Source organism: Mytilus californianus, unplaced genomic scaffold (assembly GCF_021869535.1).
Source record: "Mytilus californianus isolate M0D057914Y unplaced genomic scaffold, xbMytCali1.0.p SCAF_4, whole genome shotgun sequence".
NCBI lineage: Eukaryota > Metazoa > Mollusca > Bivalvia > Mytilida > Mytilidae > Mytilus > Mytilus californianus.
This window is the reverse complement of record NW_026262690.1, coordinates 38,187,362-38,205,004: the sequence shown is the minus strand read 5'-3', so window position 1 is coordinate 38,205,004 and position 17,643 is coordinate 38,187,362. Positions and strand designations below refer to the sequence as shown.

The window sequence follows — 17,643 nt, the reverse complement described above, 5'->3', positions numbered from 1 at the left end:
AAATTACCAAGAGTATTGGACAGTACGACATACCTCGCCAAAAACTGAATCCTCCGAAAATATGACGTACAAACAGAGCATGACTTAGTACAGACACAAAAGATTTACAGTCACACGGGTCAGTCTGATTAAATTTGAAATACTCAGGGGCCTGTTTATCGAAGCTGTCTTAGAATTTGTCCTAAGACCTATATCTTAGGAATAAATAAGGATAATGTTAGGACCGACTTAAGGCATGTCTCGGCATGCACATCGAAGCTATCTTAGGACTATCCTAGCTAGGATGTCCTAACCGCTGTCCTATGTGTTAGCGAAAAGACAAAAAAAAAATAGAATTTTAAAATTCTAAATGTTTAAGAATGCATCGAATTTCACCAGTAGTAACTAATTATAAGATTAAAAATTAGAAACATTATTAGTATTATTATAAAGATATTTAATAATATTTGTCTAATAATTGGACATTCAATTCAAACTTTATGGAACAAAAAAAACCCCAACTTTTATATAATAATCGAAAAAAATATTTGTAGATAGTGAAAGCTAATAAACGATAATCGGTAACGATCATTATATATTTTTGAGTGAGTTTTATTCGAAGCGTCACGGTTTCTAACTTTACAGAGTTCAAAGACAAATCTCGTGCATCTTTCATATAAATACGGAGTACATAAATTATTTAATTACATATTCTATTCATATGTGACGCCCTCTATTCTTATTTTCCACGAGGAAAAGTAGGTTTTTCTATATGAATGGGATTTTGAATAAATAAGCATATTCACCTGCGGAAAAAGTATATTCACCGCGCAAAACGTCGCGTGCTTTTACGTGCATGTATAATAACGATACAATGTTTGACGTTTAGTTGGTTTTGGTAAATAACTGTTATTGTATACATATTTTTCTCGCTCGGAACATGGAATAAAACAATTACTGTCTTTTGTTTCGGTAAATATGTGGTTTAATTGACTTTTGAAAAACCTAGTGACATTCACTTCGGCCGTTGGCCTCAGTGAATATCAGTTTTTCAAAAGTCAATAAAACCACACATTTACCTCATCAAAAGACAGTAATTGTATAATATTTACTTTGTAAAAATTAAAATACACCCCCTCCCAAAATGAAAAAGGGGGATCCATTTCCTAAGCGCATGTGTTACGGACGTGATAATCTATACTTGCGTATAATATCAATGTCACCCAAATAATTCAGTGGACTATTATAGTCCCTAAGTGGTATATTGCTACATAAATTATTAATACTGCTCCCTATAAATAAACATATATAGGTGGCGGTCGTGTTGTTAACCATCATAAAATATATCTTAAAGTTAGGACCATCCTAAGACCATCTTAAGACACCTAAATAGGTGTCCTAAAGTTAGGACGATTCCTATGACTTTTCCTAAGTTACGACATGTTTGATAAACCTACTTAGGACTAAAATACGTCCTAAGATGATCTTAGGACATGTCCTAGTCCTTAGAGCGCTTCGATGAACAGGCCTAAGGCCAACATTTTTATGTTAGATCATCCGCGCAAATAAGTTAGTTCGCTTGGGGCCGTGTCAACAGAACTATCTTAGGACTAGGACGTGTCTTAGGATGGTCTCAGGACACGTCTAAGTCCGTAGTATAACGAAAGTCTCATAAGATATGATATGTCATTAAAATTGAACCTAAAGTTAGGATGTATACACATGTGTCTCAGGTTGGTCTTAGAATAGTCCTAAAAATTACGATGTCCTCAGTCGAAATAAAAACAACAGATATGACCTTCAGTCTGTATTTGAAGAATTTATCGTTGTGTATAGATACTATCTATGTCTTCTCCTCACTATTATTCGTCGCCACATTTGATAGCTTGCTGAATAAAAATCCCCAATGCTTATTTACTTAGGCAAGCAGAATTTAATCATATTTCTAATAAGAAATTCCTTTATTTCAACAAGCTAGCATATTTAGTCCAAAGAGTAGTTTACATTAAGGTCCTGGGGCCTGGTTTTCGAAAGTATCCTAAGATATGTCATAAGATATATCTTAGGACAAATTTTATGACCATCTTATGACTATCATATATGTCATAGGATGTAAATCAAAGCAGTCATATGATAGTCATACCTATGATGCTCTTATGACTGTCATAACTTAACATATTTTCTTTTATTTTGAATAAATAATTAAAAAGGGATAAACATATTAACTTAAAAAATAATATTATTAACGAATATTTATTTTTTTTCATTATAATGAATATGAAATAATATATGAAAAGGAATTCAAATCTGACTTGACAATTGTTTAAATTTACTCTGTACAGATATAAACATAATTACTCTAAATATCAGTACAACAATGTTAAATCTGCAAATTTGGGGAAGCAAATTTTAGTCCTCCCTCGCCGGGATTAGAACTCATGCTATTGGGATATCGAGACAACACCGCCTGCACTGTGCCCAGCGCTCTAGACCACTTGGCCACCTAGACTGAACTAAAAATTCAGCTTTCGGTAGCATAGTGTTACCTTTCATCGTCAGTAGAATCTAGAGTTGTAATACAGTACATGATATATTAAGCATGAAGATGGAATTGATTGCAGATTAGCTAAGTTATCTGTACGAAAGGATCGTATGATGCAGTCACAGAAATACGTCTAAACAAGTGACAACTCTAGGACAGATCCATCCATTGGATCACCAGTGAAAGTGATACACGGCTGAAAACACATATTATATTCATAATTACTCTAAATATCAGCACAACAATGTTGAATCTGCAAATTTGCGGAAGCAAATTTTAGTTCTTCCCTCACCGAATATATATATAATCAAATTTTAGAACTTCGCGTTCATGTATTATTATACAGGGGCCGATTTCACGAAGCTATCCTAAGACCTGTCATAAGATATATCTTAGGACATGTCTTATGATCCTCTTATGACTATCCTAGGACATATCTCAGACCACGCCTCGAAGCTGTCTTAGGATGATCTTAGCTAAGATATCCTAAACCTGTCGCAAGTTCTTTAAATTTTTAAATATTAACATGGATTCATGGAAAAATTCATGTAAATGTATTATGTGTTTCCAATAAATTACTTAACGTATTGATTAATATTCCAGAATTAGATATTTCGTAAAATTAATATAAAGCATTAGTTTAATTTATATAAATAATCTATTAATAATACACCAATATGCATATAAAAATTCAAATAAAAATTTGAGAAAAAAAAACAATAAGCTGATGATTATTTGATTTTGTACAAGTGAGTTGAATTCAAGTTTTCACTGTATCGGTTATAAAAAGGTTAAAGGATAAAATCGTGCATTTTTGATATAAATAAATCGAATGTTCATTGTTGATAAATCATTGTTGATAATCCCCCAACCTATAAAGATTTTGTTTCGAGTAGAACAAGGAGATTAGATAATCAAATAATAATAACATAACTTGCCAGAATATTCATCATGTTGAATGTGGGCAGTATTTGGAAGAAGAAGAAGACCATCATAAGACACCTCTCGTGTAGTCCTAACTTTATGACCAACTTTAAGAGATGTCCTAAATTAGGACCACTTTGTGAAACCCACTTAGGACTAAGATATGTCGTAAGACCATCCTAAGACATATCTTAGTCCTAAGACAGCTTTGTGAAACTGGCCCCATGAAGTGTTATTTGATCGTGAATACTTTTAAGATTTGGTACATCGACTACCCGGTTAACAAAATGCCCGTGCAAATACGTTTACTAACTACTATAAAAAGAAAGAACTAATATATATGTTAGGAAAATATATATATAAATTTATTAAACATAATCACAAGTAAGAAAAGAGTCCAATTTTTACGTCACATGAGATTCAAATTTTAATTGACGGAGTGGAGTAGAATAAATATTTACCATTTAGCAGATTCAGCAACACATCAACAAACAGTGCCAAAAAGATAGTATGGAAAGCTGCATGTGCAAAAACAAATGCAGTAAATGACACTAATCACCTTAGAAAAGTTGAAAAGATGACGTACCTTTCATGATAATCACAAGTCATGTCGCGAGGTGTATTAAGTTTACAATACAAGTTATGACATATCGTAACTTGGGACACTTTCGAAAACATATCTTACGACTATATGACATATCATAAGATCATCGTAAGACATATCTTAGTCATACGATAATTTCGAAAAACAGGCCCCTGCATTATATAAATATATTACAACATAAAGAATCTAATTCAATAATAAAAATACCCCCAAAAAATGTTAAACTATTATATATTCTTTTATTAGAATTAAACAAAATCTTCTTCAATATGTGTTTTTTTTAAATATTCAATTGTGTTACATTGTTTTTAAATTTGTAGACACATTGATTATTAAATACTTCCAGATATAAACAAGGAGCGTTTATAGTATTTAGTTTTAGGTTTTTGGAACAAAGCATATTACAAGTACTTTGTCTGGTTGTTCTAGAACTATCCTGATGCACATATCTAAATACATTGAGACATTCCGGAGTCACTTAAGAACTAAAATTGCTGTTATACATACAAAATAATCTGAAATGGGCATCCATCGCAGCTCTCCAAAAAGTATGCGTGACGATGTCATATATATAGTATTACGCTCATTTAAAATAATTTGTGCTGCTCCTTTTTGAAGCTTTAAAATTCTATCAATTTAAGCAAGTTTTTTTGCACCTGACCAAATGGTACAACATAAATTAAAATACGAAAAAACATTTTTATTTCGGTTTCAGAAAAATTCGGACTTCTTTTCTTACTAAGGCTGATTCAATACATGTGATGAAATGGAGTGGACCTAAGGACATAACTAGTTTATATATCTTAAATTGCAGGACGATAATAGATTCTAACAAAGTTTTGTGACAATTTAGTTTAGTTGTTGTATATGAAATTAATCATTTTCAATAGTATATAATAATGTATCTATTAGTAGTACGTTAAAACTTTATTTTGTGCTTTATTTTTTTCTCATAAAATATGCAACCTCCCGCCCTTTACATATATACTGAAATACATTAAAAATATATGTCATTCAATTCTCTACATATTTTAATTAATTAGATAAATGTGTTGGATGGGCCTAGGACAATCGTAGTTGGGACTGTCGTAAGATACCTTTGTTTTGCATCCATGTCTCAGGCACGTCATAAGACCATCCCAAATAATGTCCTAAGACATATCTTAGGACAAATCCTAGTAGACTTTCATTAACATGGCCCCTGATAATTAAATTGATTACGTTTTGATTTTTTATCGAACGAAAAGGGAAATCATGGATCCTTATCCAGTAATTCTCATTTTTCATTAGAGAGACTGATTGTACATGTTGTATATTTCTCTTCTCTTCGTTGATGATATTTTCCTGTTAGGAAACACGGAAGATGACGTACAAACTCTTTTAAACATAGCTCATAAATTTGTTTCAAAATGCCGGGAGCTTAAAGTTTAATTCATCAAAGTCGAAGGTTTTGGTTACGGGTAGAAAGAAAGACTTAAATTAAAAATAGTACAGAGGGAATGATTTCATTGAAGAAGTTAATGAATATAAATGTTTAGGCGTATATTTTTCAAGATCCCTTAACTCTATATATCATATGGAACACCACCTGAAAGAAAATACGCCACAATGTTGGTAGAACGTCCACCAATGTGCACATACAAAGCAGTCATTTTGAATTTGAGTAAAAATACGGATGTCTTTTTGGAAATGGCTCTGGATGGAAAAAAAATTCAGGGGAAATAACCCAACCCCTTTCGACAAGATTTTAGATTTTTACATCGCGATGACCTTGAGGGCATTCCAATGTATTGTTGCCACAGAGATTTCTACTTACGTAACTTTCGTTTTTGACTGGTAACCGATCTATAAATTCGCGGACATTATCGAGTGCAAAATAACATTCCTTATCGCTTGTTATAAATTCATTTTCTTCAATGAATACTCATAAAAATATTGTTTTTAGATCATAAATTAATAATGTGAAAATGTTTTGTCGTTAGAAATATATATATAAGTAAAAAATCATTAATATCTATGCACACGTACAGAAAAATTGTGTTAACGCATGCGGAAGAATATCTCAAGAACGTTTTGTGGGAATATATGAGTTCCTGCTCAAATCCAATCTATTAGAAAAATCAAATTATTACAGAAGAGTGTCCACCATGCATTTGCACTGCACTATTATTAGAATAGTAGAATAGAATGATATACAAATGGATGAAAATTATATATACACGTAACTGTTATATACAAATATTAATATAATATTACTACAATATTATAGTTATTACGGTGATGTTGAATTCCCTGTCATTTATTCATCATCCACGCACGAACTTGTCTCAGAAAAAAATATATCTCTGTACATTAACCTCACTTTCAGGTATAGAGATGTGATTTACTTTCTGAGACAAGTGCTTGTGACCATCCACAAGAACTTGCGGTCATCCGATGATCAGTACTTCAGTACTTTGATTATTTTATCTAAGGAATAGGATTCTGAAGTTTTTCGATACTTTGAAACCTAAAGATAGGGAGTTGTGAGATTTGTGTTTGGCAATACATTTGAATTCAAGATCCAAATACTAGTAGTCTAAACTAGTCGAAATATCTGTTCATATACTAGTAGTTGACTTTATATATTTTTTTTTATTAAGTTTCATTTATGTGATAAACATAAAAAGGATAACACGAATCCCCAAAATACTATAATCTTAAAATATTAATATTTAATTTATAAGGTACTAGTGATCAACATCCGAACTTCACATAGATATTTTTATGCTAACTTTGCATACATTTATTCCTTTCTACGCTATCTGATTATAACTTCAATTCAAGTCCTTCGTGAATAGCGCAGGTTCCTCGAAGTATTTTTTATTAATATAATATTACGATGTTAATGAATTTGTAAGGCTTCGTATCTTCGACTCAATTTTGAATAGAATATATATATCACCAATAAATTGTTGTCCAGCGAGCAAGTTAACATGACCCCCTAAAACAAACTACCCCTTCATCTCCTCCGAAAAAAAGGGAAACATGGGAGTTTTATGAAGAGTGATAGTATAGGAAAAATATAACAACTTATTTAATTATCAGCAGTTGCACATATTCAGATAGGGCTGCGAGTCTCTCTCAATTTCGAATCTTGATGTGAAACCTAAAAAAAACACCATTAAATTTATAAGTTAATTAACATCCGAAATTGAGATAGATATTTCTAAGCTCACTTTACATACATTTATTCCATTCTACACTAAACTTTGAAATATTTACAAACATGAACAATAATTCCTTTAAAAATACTGTTACAAATAGAAACCTGAAATGAATGACCAAACGAATCGCTCCGCCAAAGCCACATGTATAGCTTCAACTCAAGTCCTTCTTGATAATTTTGAAAAGAAATAAATGACCACAAAGGTGTTGTTACTATAATAATGAATGAATGGATGGATGTTCAGTGTCCATCGGGCATACTAGAAATGATTATGAAAAAAACCAAACTAACACCCTCCCCACCACTCCCTAAAAACAGGAAAAGGGGAGTCTTATGAAGAGTATGAGTAAAGGAAAAATATAACAACTCATATTTCAATTTATGAGCGAATGAGACTTCAATGAAATTTTTTTATAAGTGTAGATACTCTTATGACTGAGAAAAAAAAACGCGTGGTGAACATCTTACGAGAGTATATACTAAGACATTCTAAACAGAAAGTAAACGAAACAACAAACAGCAACAAGCTAAGTTACTTGTAAATTATTCGTAATTCAAAGTATTGGAAAACAGGAAGTAGGTGTCCGACAGATAAAAAAAAACCCGCTCACACGTTACAACTCATCCTTGTCAAGCTACTGGTCAGATTTGTGAAATAAACTAAATCCATTGGATATGTAGCGATTGATATTTTGTCTCAATTATTTTTTTCTAAAAGTGTGACGAAAATATTTGTTTTCATTCAACATGTTGAAAAATTCAAAGTATCGACAAACAGGAAATAGGTGTCCCAGTGATCTAAAAAGCGCTAACACATTACAACTCATCGCTATGAAGCTGATGACCAAATATGTAGTCATTATGTTCAGTAGTACGAGATAAATTATTGACGAAAAGTTTTAAAGTTCATTCAACATATTGAAATACTTAAAGTTGTGGGAAATAGGAAGTAAATGTCTGGCAGATCTGAAATGTACTCACACGTTAGGACTTAACACTGTTAAGGTGCTTACCAAATATGAAGTCATGCTATTCAGTGGTTCCTGAGAAAAGTGCGACGAAAATATTTGTTGGGCTGACTAACAGACGGACGGACGAACGGACGAGATGATTGCAATACAGACCATATTTAAGGTGGGGGATATAAAAACATGTGGTAAACACATTACAAAAGTGCATACAGAGACATTCCAAATAAAAAAGTAAACGAAAAAACGCGTGTTGAACACCTTTCGAGAGTATATGCTAAGACATTCAAAACGGAAAGTAGATGTAAAAAACGCGTGGTAAACATCTTACGAGAGTACGAGAGTATATACCAAGATAAACGAAATGCTCTTAATATAATAGTAAGGAACAAGACAAGGTTTGAAACATAAGCATGAGAAGTACGACTGCATTTTTAAAACAAATAGATCATATGAACGAGGATGGATTTGAGACGCATCGCTGCATACAACAAAAGAAAACTACGTTTACAGCAACAATTCTTGAACAGGAAAAACCCTTGACAAATGAAATCCAAGAAGTTATCAAGCAAATGAAATATATATATATATGTATAAATATATAGATAAACGCCTAAAAAGTGTACAAAACAACACCAATATTAAAAAAAAAGAAAACATTAAATGTACGTATCTATAAATATTTCAGATAGCAGATATCCTTCATCAGTATATGATTATGATGTAAAATGAATCATATCAATCTATTCTGATTTAACTATAAAAATCTTTAAATTTATACAATTAAAACCGAATAACGCTTGTACAATTCTAAAATTTCAAAAATGACGTAGGTTAGGTATTTACAACAGAGACTGCATAGATATGCTTCTAACAAAAATAGTAATGTGCGATATGAACTGGTACATTTCTAAAATTTCACATTTGACGAAAGTTGATTTATTACAACAAGGACTGCATAGAAATACATTCCCAATGAATAGCACTGGTATAATACTCAAATTTCACATTTGACGAACGTAACGTAATTACAACAGAGGCTGTGTATTTACACATCGCTATTTATTAGGGATGTGTAAATAAATACGCAGCAATTTAAAAATTATCAAACTGCTATTTTTTTGGTATATAATATACTTTATATATATAAGTATTATAAATAAATAAGTTAATGACAACTTTATAAATAAAGATGATGATTGATGGCTACTCAACGTCCAGCGGCAAATTAAATGCAGCATATTCAGGACGATATAAATAATGAGACATTAGACTGATACAAAAAATGTGTTTCTCATATATCTAAATTTGCGAGAGTTCGACATCATTTTTCATATGTCTGTATGACAGAAGATAAAAGTGCCCTGAATGTTCCATTTGGAAGTTGTTTTTATTTTTACAAAATCGGTGCTTTGCTTTTTCGCCAATCGACATTTCATTTGCGCCACAAACCCTATTTCATTTGCGCCAAAAATACAGGTGATAGTACATGTATAAATAATGTATTTATTAAAAAGATAGTTTGATTATAAATCACCGGGATCATAAAACAAAAAGTAAAATTATAAGTCTGTTCTTAGCACTATGCACTGAAATAAAATTATAAGTCTGTACTAGAACAAAACTTGTAAGCAACTGTCCGGATGTACTCATGTCGGAAAATTTCGCCTCTAAGGTGTATACTATATTTCTCATAACAATATCTATAGTCCGTTTTTTTTTTTCATTCTCATATCGTCTAACTACACCCGGTGTGTCTAGGGATCTCATTTTTATGTACGTTGTTGTCTGAATCTTCCTTACTACGTCCACATAAATAAAAATGTGTGAATATTTTGAATAAAACTGCTCGTTAAAATATGCATGGAACGAGTCGTTGTTGGTTCTTGTGAAATTCTCAGTTGGTCCAGCGGCACAGAATGGTGGTGGATATTTTGATTCAGGGTTTACATATGTTTCCAAAACATAGTCAACAAACTTCACATACATCTATTATCTGACGGAGATTTATTCATAATATCATCAACAATTTCAATCTGATAAGGCATGTCAAAAAGGGGAGGGAGGGGTCTTAATCAGGATACAAAGAATATTTTAACTTTTCCGTTATATCTTACCAGTTGATTGTACAAATTTCGCATTCATTTTTGGCGCAATTGAAATATAGAGTTGTGGCGCAAATGAAAGATTTTATTTTGTAAAAATTGGCGCAAATGCTATGCGCCCTATAAAATACATGTTTATCAATACTCGATACTGGAATGCTGCTTATGTTTGATTTTGAAAAAAAAAACCTGAAATATCTGTCATTTAACTGATTTATACATTTAGCATCAATTGCACCAACAGATCATGATTATGTTTTTTAAAAAATGTGCAAAATCTGGTCCTAAATAGTAACTTTCATTTACAATTCCTATATTTGAATAACAACGATAACTTTATTTTTCTTTAACCAATGAACAAAGATAAGGAGAAGACAAATGCTATACATACACATATAATGGTTTCGGTGGTTATATTACGAAAGTCTGTTCATGATTGCAGTTGCTGATTTTTCTCCGTTAACCAAAATGATAGAAAGTATACGGTTCAATTAAGTAAAAAAAGCTCAATTCCTCTTGATGTGTTTTATTCATATTTATATTATCCCTTCAGTACACATACTAGTTATGGAAAGAGCGTGATAAATTCTATAAAACGTATGACCTAAATCAAAATTGCATTTGCAATTACCCCAAGTGTACATGTATAAGGAAGAGTTAGGTTTTCACAGTTTGGGCCGTTTTCAAGTTTTCCTGTTCTGAATGTACATGTTTTTAAATTTTATTGTTAATAGTTTGATAGTTTGTTACAAAAACACGTGCACGCTAAACATATGTATAAATATTATACAATTTAACATTAATTATTTAGTTAAAAAAATGAAAACAACACTTTATAAATTTCATGCGTCCGAAGCGCTTTTCTGGATGTAACTTCCCCAGGAACGCCTGAAGCCTAATATTTGAAAACCAAGGATATACAAGAACCATATTGATATGAACCTTATATATCCTTGGTTTTCAAATATTAGGCTTTAAGCGTTCCTGGTGAAGGTACATCCAGAAAAGCGCTTCGGACGCATGCATTTTATAAAGTGTTTTTTTTTCATTTTTTTTAACTAAATAATTAATGTTAAATTGTGTTCATGATCGATAAAATAAAACATGTCAGGATTCACAAGTATACAAATGATAAATGTTTTTTTTTTACTTTGTACAATTCAAATTTGTAAAAATAAGTACATATATGCAAAGTATGCACACAATTGTTTCACTAGAGATGACTTGACTTTTCAGAAGGCTGGCCACTTTTCCTTCTTGATCATAGTCATCAAGTCTTTCTGAATCACTGACATGGGTTAGCACAAGTTAACTTATATATTATAACTTCAATTTATTAAAAAAAAACATAATAAAACATAACTTTATTTTTTTTAGAATATTTAGCAAATTTTAACGGAAAGAAATGTTTCAAGTAAGAGACACATGCAGTCAATAAGCAAGTGTTCGATTTTCAGACGATCGTGCTAAATCGTTCCAGGGCGACCAAACTGTCATATATGCGTATTAGGCTTTTTATATGTCAATGGTTGTACGGCATGGAAGCAATGATATTTTTTTTTTTATAAAAACATCCCCTTTTTTGCTCTGCTTTCCGACGTGAACTTGTTGACCAGAATTAATTTGTTCTCTTTTATGAACACTTGGCTTTTTCTCAATTATTTTATGATAACATTCAGACAGATAAGTGTTGTTCATAAGGCGATTTAAGGAGATTCATAAGTAAAATAAATCATTGCATTGGTGTCAGTATCGTGTTTTTATTATCATTTGAAAACACATAAATTATATATATATATTTTTTTAGTTGTTTTTTTCATTGTCAGGATTGCTACTGAATTGTAACCAATTTTGTAGAAAAACGCCGTAGGAAGACAAGTCAAATATCTTAATCTGCTCTTGAAAATATCATATTTACAGCATATATATTAGTTATTACAATCACCAAAATAACGTTGAATAAACAAATAAATAATATTATTATGATGTAGTTGACTTTAAGAGAGGTAGGTATCCATTAGCACAGTTCAATCACAATTTATTTTGAATAGAAAAAAATATTGGCCATATAACTGCAACTATCTTTCCAAGCAGGTTCTATTTAAACATTCCGTCCGCATCTCGATCATGCATACATATATATATATTGAATCCAAATTGAATATAACAACACAAGAGATTTGGGTTGATTTCCATATTTAAGAAATGCCTGAAAATATTTATATATATTGTACTTTATTATCAATTAAAATATTGTGTAGAAATCATTTATACTGCATGTCTAAGCCCTACCTTGTATCCAATCCTCCCGCTCAACACAACCTGGCTGTAAGATTTATTTGTAAATAGTGGCATTTAAAAACGTTGCCTCCTGATTGGTTAATATCAGGTGATATTCCTCTTTTTATGATACTCCTTTCATTCAAAATATAAATATGGCTTAACCTGCTAACTGTGAACTTTTACTACGTGATTCATTCATAAATTTTATTCAAATATCTCTGCGTGGGTGTTGTTTGTTTTCACACGACGAGTCGACCTTCATCATGACATGTCGTTCTCGTAATAACACAGTTGGAAGTACCATATTCTCGAAGCAGAACTTTGCACCATAAGCCATTGTGGTATGCTAGATTTGTCTGGTAGAAACCATCCATAAAAACAACTCAAGTGTACCCTGAAAAATAATTTGTGTAACCATATACTATTGTTTCATGAAACCCACTATTTATAATCATTATACATTATTATTTTTTTTGCATATTAAATAAATAATTGAATAAAAAATATATAAATAAATAAATAAATGAATTTTTATTGTCTGATCTCACGATTTTATAAGGTAATTTGTAAGTAAACTTGATAACATTGAAATTAACATTATGTACATTTAAACGAAATGTTTTTGGGCTATGTATCAACTGCTTTCAAACTAAATGCTTTTTAAAACCCAAACAAATGATAAACTATTTAGTCTGGGACATCCTTTGTGATGGGATTAAAACACAAAGACTTTCAAGATCTTTTGAAAAGGTGTGGAAAAATAAAATTCTAGACATTTATGGATAAAATCGTCTAGTAATCATTAGCTTTTTCAGATGACCCTGATTAAATTTGCAGTGTGCTTTCTGAGGAAAACCGTTGAACAATTGGTATTTTCAAGTCTGCGATAATATATATTACTGTTGATAAAAAATAAACTTAACCAAAGAAACTAAACATGGCATTTTCACAACGGTACTTTCTTACCAGTTCTAATTTGTACAAATAAGTAGATTATGGATACACTATTTCACAGAATGAAAGTACACTGGTATGAAACTGTGAGTGTCAATTCGTCCCCATTTTCTTTTTTATAATTACGATTTAATAATGGGCAAAAAACAGAAGTAAGTTGTTTCTGTGCTTCAATTGGAGAAAATCGATACAGCTAGCATTGGAGGAACAACAATTATTGGCTGATTTCTAGGAACACTGAAAATTTAAAAATCATATTTTTGTGTCATACACATAATAGTTAGGTCGTTTTTATATGACCCTTCTAAATGACAAGTTATTGCGCCCATGACATTCTGTAAATTATTTTGAAAATATGACAGAAAAAAATGTACTTTGTACAAATCCCATATGTTTACATTTGACTTGTCAAATAAAAAATAACTACAGAAATTATATACAAATAGATAATTGAATGTAAAAACAGATGGTTCTTTATATCAGTTTTCTTTCGGACAATACCATAGATCATAATGAAAGTGATGTCTGCTCAATAGGGAAAGAGTCAATACTGAGAAAATGCTCTCATCTACACAAATATTTCTTTCAATGCCCTGACATATTTTGAGGTTTAAAGTAAACGTCTTATATTATGTTTTGTTCAAAAGAATGAAATATAAATGAGAAAAAAATAAACTAGAAAAGAGTCAAAAAATATTTTTTTAATACAATATGCATGTACCTGCTTCAGAAATAAAAAGAAGATTAAGCATATCCTTTCTGGAAAAATATATTTCTTCATTCTTTTGCAGAAAATATTAGATATTTATTAATGAACCCGCAATTTATAGCTTAACCTATTTCTATTTGTATTTGATAAATAAATCTGTATTCTAAATAATTAGATAACAGTGTTTTTTTAGATTATATATAAGAGATTTATACAAACTTTATTTTTTCTAAACCTTGTACTATTCTCTAGCAATCAATGTAACATCATTAATAATATAGTTTCATAAATGCAGTATAAATATACATGTCTATTTCATCTCATACACTAATTAATAAATGTTTAAGGTTTCTCACCTTGTCTGTCAAAGTAAAGCCTATCCTATTTTTTTTTATTCCTTCATTCGTTTATTTACAAATCCAACTTATAATATAAAAACTGACGTCATATGACCTACAGCTTACTTCCTTTTACAAATTTTAAAATTGTTTACTGTCCAAAAAGTTTGGGAACCTAAACCAATCTCTAACATGCAATCTCTCTGCATACACTGTGCAGGATATTTCCTGATAGTTATACAATTTACCACTGTTTATAAAAAATCAAATGAATACGTAAACACGGACGTAAACAAAAGTTTATCTAGGTTTTTATGTCAAGGAAAAGGGAGTGCATATTGTTTATCAGTTAGAGTTTGAAAATTTAGCATGACAATAAAACTTTGAGTGACTACCCAGGATTTCTGTGGATGAATCTCAATTAGAATATTCAACAAACTTTAAAACCTTTCCATTCCACAAGCCACAATGTCGTTTAAGATTTGTCGTCTGTTAGACTTCGAAACCTTACCAGGAAAAGTACAAATTTGTCGCCAAAGATATTTAATGATAAAAACAACTTTTATGAGAAATAATTTAATCAGATAAGCAGGATTTCAGAAATTAATTTCTGTCAGAATTGTATAACTCATTGAAATGCCTTATATGGATTCAGTAATTCAATAGAACTATGGATTCAGTTACAATATATTTAGAATAACAAACTATTGATACATTATACAACTAATAAGGAGACGCAGTATGATTGCCAATGAGAAAACAAGTAAAATAACAAAAATACTGAACTCCAAGGAAAATTCAAAACGGAAAGTCCTTGATCAAATGGCAAAATCAAAGGCTCAAACACATCAAACGAATGAAAAACAACTCTCATATTTCTGACTTGGTACAGACATTTTTTTATGTAGAAAATGGCGGATTAAAATGAAACAACTATCCACCAGAGTCCAAATGAAGTGGATATAATCAATTACAGGTCACTGTATGGTCTTCAACAATGAGAAAAAACACACGTATAGTCGAACATATACTTATTTGAAAAACTTTTCATGATTGTTGGCGTGCAAGACAACAGAAAATACATAAGACTGACGATTATATCTCTTTACAGATTCTATAATCTTGAGATCACCCCCGGTTTTGGTAGAGTTGGTGTTGCTCAGTCTTTAGTTTTCTATGTTGTGTTTTGTATATTGTTGTTTGTCCTTTGGTCTTTTTCGTTTTTTGCCAACATTTCCTAATTTTACCAATAGAAAACGCTTTTGTTTTTCAAAGACATTTGTAGGTCTCCCTACATTCTATGCAAAGGTATATAATGGGGTGATTAAGCGAAATCATTTATTCTTATTTAAAATACCCGTCCGCCGCTGACAATGATTTCCTAATTTTTAATATATACTATAGATCTGGTCAAACAGTATAGTACGTTCAGTTCCTTTGTTCAGTGCTGATGTTAAATTAACAATAATAAACAAAACAAATAACATAAAAAAGGAAGCATAAAAAAAGATGTGGTACGATTTTTCCACAACAGACCAAATGTCGTAGAAGTTTCCAACTAGAGGTCAACTTAAGGCCTTCAACAATGAGCAAAATCCATTACAGCATAACAAGCTATAAAAGGGCCCGACATGACAAATGTTTAACAATTCAAAAGAGAACACTAAAGGCTTGTTAATGTACAAAATAATAAACGAAAAACAAATATAATATACAGCAGCAAAAGACAACCACTGAATTACAGGTTCCTCACTTAGGACAAGCACAAACAGAATGCAGAGATGTTGAATATGTTAGCGAGCGCTCTACCCTCACCCAACCTGTGACAGTTGTGTAAAAGCACAACATAAGAACAAACTCTAAAAATCAGTTGAAACATGCTTAGTGGTTGTCGTTGTTTCATGTCTGTCATATTTGTTTTTCGTAAATTGTTTTGTTATAAATTAGACCGTTTTCAATTGAATGTTTCATATTTTTCATGTCGGGGCCTTTTACAGGCGACCATACGGTATGGGTTTTTCTCATTGTTGAAGGCCGTACGGTTGCCTATAATTGCTTACTTCCACTTCATTTGAACTTTGGTGGATAGTTGTCTGATTGATAATCATACCACATCTCCTTATTTTTATATTTACTCATCAGATCGACACAAAGCACAAAAACAACACTATCAAAAAGACAACCTACCGATCTGAGAGTACTCGCTATAGTTCAAAGCCAATAACGACTAATACAAAATCATGTATCCAGATCATGTATCATGTTTTCTTTATGTAGAAAATGACGGATTAAAATGAAACAACTATCAACCAGAATCCAAATGAAGTGGATATAAGCAATTATATGTCTCATTGGCAATCATACCTCATCTCCTTATTTTTATATAAAATATCAACCAGCACACATCCAATGGATTTAGATTAAAAACGACATAAACAGTCAGATGAAAACATGATCGAGTGCAATGCCAACATATAAGTATCGACAGAATGTAGGACCGTAAATGTTCATAGCTGTACAGCATATCGAGGTAAAATGTAGTTTGTATATATGTATATTAAGTTTAAATTGGTGTCTACGGTAATAAAGTCGGTTTTTGACTTGTACATTAAACAGAAATGAAAAAAAAAAAACTACAATTAGTATGGCATGGTATTGGTTGCAAAAATTTGATATTTTTCATTTAAATGCAATATTTTTTATTTAATTGGTATATTTCTTCATTTGAATGCAATATTCTTTTATTTAAATGGTATATTTTTTCATTTAAATGCAATATTTTTTATTCAGATGGTATAATTTGTCATTCAAATGCAATATTTTTTATTTAATTGGTATAACTTGTCATTTTAATGCATTTCAATTGGTATATTTGTCGGTTTAACTTTAATTTGCAATGTTTAGTAGTTTTTTATTTATATGCATTATGGGGGATTGTTTGACGTCACAAGGTCAAATTTGCAACAACGTTTGTGATTGGTCGATTCTGGATTTTATATGTTATCTTGATAAGTAACTCTTGTACGTTT

The 17,643-nt window shown here is 31.0% G+C and overlaps 1 protein-coding gene across 1 annotated transcript in view; it reads right to left on the bottom strand.

Annotated features, from left to right (window-relative positions):
• Positions 1–14,871, bottom strand: part of LOC127698269 (kelch-like protein 9) — a 50,804-nt gene extending 35,933 nt beyond the window's left edge. Inside the window, exons 1-2 of the mRNA XM_052201657.1 lie at positions 14,633–14,871; positions 12,623–13,007 (exon numbers count right to left, since the gene is read on the bottom strand). The gene's annotated coding sequence lies outside the window, so the exon portion shown is untranslated. The remainder of the gene's footprint in view (positions 1–12,622; positions 13,008–14,632) is intronic.
• Positions 14,872–17,643: the final 2,772 nt, after the last annotated feature.